Consider the following 3,882-nt stretch of genomic DNA (forward strand, 5'->3'; position numbering starts at 1 on the left):
TCTGACACTGACCGTTCTGCACCCGCCTTTCCCCAATTCAGGAGCTTGTGATGATACTGATTACAGGGCACCCCCCTCCCCCAGAAGATCCAGGATAAGCTCTTTATTTTAAAGTCAGCCGATTAACAACCTTTCTATCTGCAACCTTAGTTCCCCCTTGCCGTGTGAGGTCACATTGCCACAGGCCAGGGGCCATTCTTCTCCTACTGCACTGCCCCTTCATTCCTCACTCTCAGTCTAAAACAGCCTTGCTGGTCACCCATCTCAGTGGCATCCAACCCTGGGACCTAGGACAAGGTGTTCGTCATCTCAGAGCTGCAGTTTCTTCAACTGGCAATACTGTTAAAGAAAAAATACCTATTCACAGGGCCAGGCCGGTAGTGGAGTGGTTAAGTTCGCACGCTCCACTTCAGTGGTCCCCGGTTCGTGGGTTTGGATCCCGAGCGCGGATCTGCACACTGCTCATCAAGCCATGCTGTGGCAGCATCCCATATACAAAGTAGAGGAAGACTGGCACAGATGTTAGTTCAGGGAGAATCTTCCTCAGGCAAAAAGAGGAAGATTGACAATAGACATTAGCTCAGGGCCAATCTTCCTCACGAAAAAAAAAAATATATATATATATATATATATTCACGACACTTGTCAAAGCACAGTAAGGCAAGCTGTATTCAAGGGGTGGGGCATGGCGACGGGTGTGGGGACCCCTGCAATGGGGTCTTGCAGTGGGGCAGAGAGATCGGACTCAACTCTGAATACAGCATGAGCAAGTGGGGATTTACAGCCAGGGAGCAGGGTGGGCTCAGTGAGTGGAAAATTACTAAGAGGAAACCCCAGGGCTAAGGAGGCTTCTGACTAAGCCAACCCAACAGGTGTCTTGCTGAAGGCAGGCCAGGAGGTCGGACATCACCTGGGGGTTGGTGGGGCATGAGGAACCGATCAGATATCGAGGGCAATCAGATATCAAGAGTGGAGGTTCTGATTAAACAGACTTAGCAGGGTTCTCGCTAAAACTGAATTGTACAAGGCCGTGTAGAGATGGGCGTAAGAGAAGCTTCAGGAGCCTGACTCAAGTTTAATCAAGCACAGACTCTTTGTCGACAGTCACAACAACACTTGTCCAGGTCCCTCAGGATGGAGGTCAGGCGACACGGAAGAGCTCGTCTGCAAGAGTGAGGAAGCCAAGGCAGCCGTGTCTGCATCATTCAGGGAATCGTGTCAACCCCAAAACACGGATCAACCCACCGAGAGGAATTCCCAGCACAGTCAAGAAATGCCCAGCAAACAAGCCTCACTCCTGACAACTGAAACCATGAAGAAAGAGTAGAAAACTTTCTTTACTTACAATTATTGTGTGTGTTTAGCAATTAGTTAACTTATTTGACCACACCGTAAGGAAGAAATGTATACATTTGAAAGTGATTCAAGTTTTATGACCTCCTGTTGAATTTTGCTTCATCTTTTGCTTTATTTAAAACTATAGAGTCTATTTTCTGTGCCAGAAAAACAGTATCTACTTTTACCCCCTAACATTTGTCCTGTTAACTGAGACAATAATGAAAATTATTGAACTGAAACTAAGCAAGCACACGCAAAGATTCTTCAGGCGAAACCAGTGTTTGGTTTGGTATGCGTTCTCAGTTTAGGCGTGAATATGTTCCCAAAGCCTTGGGGCCTTCCAAGTCCTAAGCTCCACCTAGAACCCTAAGATGCTGGCCCCAGTCGTCCCTTCATTAATCTGGTTTCAATTGTTTAAATGTCTGGATTCACAGCTTATCTATGAGAACAAATAGTTTTCCATCTCTACTATTCCAGAGAGAAGATTTACTGAAAAAAGTTAATTTCGTATCCCCTCCTGCAAGCCAGCTGATGAAATCCCAGCCAAACCTGAGGAGAGAGGTATTGTCAGGAGGAAACATGTGCTGGGGATGGCCCAGCCGTGGGGCCGGCTGTCTGTCAACAGGAGCGCAGGGACAAGGAGCATTAGCAGTGGTTCTGTCGGCTCGAGGCTGCCACAGGGGCCCAGAGAGCTCGGGAAAGAAGAGACTGCCAGACCCAAGGCTTGGCATGAAGAGCCAGCTGTCAGCCAGACAACATACTCAGCCAGCAGCTTGAAACTCAATCATTAAGTTATCGGGGACTGGTCAGAGAAAAGAGACTCTTGGTCCTGTTGTGCAGAGCTGCTGATGGCAGAGGGCAGGAGAAGGGCTGTGACTCACGACGCCACAAGTTTTGTTGCAAAAACAGAACTGGGGACATTCTGTGGGATAGAGCTGATGGCGCAGTAGGAGGCAGAAGGCTCAAGAGAGACTCCATTTCAGAGGGGTGACGAAAGACTGTCACCTCGTCTCTGTGGCCACAGAGCCCAGCAAAGATTGTGGAGGCAGCCCTCCAATGCCGTGAGAGACTGACAGAGGAATTCGGCTATTTTGAACTCTTTGGCGTTTTGCTTTCCTTGAGCAATTCCCACCCCACCCCCCCTTTAATGATTTATTGGATTCAGGGGCCACCTTCTAATATCCTTTGAGCCCAAATTAGACTTTAACACTTAACATAGCTATGCTCCAGGGGTTAAGGGCTTACTTCCTGCACTAAAGGAGCAGAGATTTGGGTAAAATGATCACTATGATCCTTAATTTTGATGGACCCCAGTGAAGTTACCCTGTCACCAGAGGCAAAGGGGTAATATTTTTAAGACGTGGGAATCTTTTCCACACTGTTGTTCAAGGCAAGACTTTTGCGGCTTTATCTTCTTGTAGGCTGTCTACACCCTCTCTTTCCCACCTTGGATTCACAGTGTTTGTTGTCCTTTCCCGACCAACATTCATCTTCTAGCACATATCCGAGGTTTATTCACACCAAACAACAACAGCCCACATTCACAAGACATTTATTGAGCACCATTCTACATGAGGTATAGATATATACCTGGCTCCGGGGACCAGAAGAAACTAAGACAGAGCAGATGCCCTCAGCACTGACAGTCTTGAAGGGAGTCGGGTTGGAAAAGCAATTACAATGCATTGTGATAAGCTCACCAAAGATGGGGAAAGAGACAACTCTGAGAAAGGGGTGAGTAGTTCTCCAAGGATAGGGAGAGGGTTTAGGAAATGCTTCCTGAGAAACAGACATCCAAGGTAGGTTTTAAAGGAAGCTGAGGCATTCACTGGGGGGTGAGAAGGAAGAGGCCATGGAGGTGTGGGGAAGCCCACTGGGCTTCAGGAGCTCTGGGGCTTCAGTGGGAGGGGACAGTAAGAGGAAATGCGACAGACAGACGAGCCCAGGCCAGATGTGAGCATCTGCTGGTTACGAGAGGCTCCTGTAATTTTCCAGGCAAGAAACGTCAGAGTGCTGGACCACTTGCTCATGGAGATGAAAAGGAGGAGATGGACTTGCAGGCTATTTCAGAAATGGAATTAAGGGAACTTGCTGATTGAGTAGCTATGCAGCGTAAGTAAGAAGACAGAGCTGAATGTGGATGAGTCTCCCGGATTCAGGCATACAGTATGAGAACTCTCAGGAAGGTCTACATTTTATTTATTTATTTATTTATTTATTTATTTATTATTTATTTATTTATTTATTTTTTTATTTTTTTTATTGATGTTTTAATGGTTTCTAACATTGTGAACTTTTGGGTTGTACATTTTTGTTTGTCCATCACCACATATATGACTCCCTTCACCCCTTGTGCCCACCCCCCACCCCCACTGCCCTGGTAACCATAGTCCAGTTTTCTCTGTCCATGTGTTGGTTTATATTCCACATATGAGTGAGATCATACAGTGTTTGTCTTTCTCTTTCTGGCTTATTTCACTTAACATAATACGCTCCAGGCCCATCCATGTTGTTGCAAATGGGACGATTTTGTCTTTTTTTATG

Source organism: Diceros bicornis, chromosome 29, assembly GCF_020826845.1.
Source record: "Diceros bicornis minor isolate mBicDic1 chromosome 29, mDicBic1.mat.cur, whole genome shotgun sequence".
Lineage (NCBI taxonomy): Eukaryota > Metazoa > Chordata > Mammalia > Perissodactyla > Rhinocerotidae > Diceros > Diceros bicornis.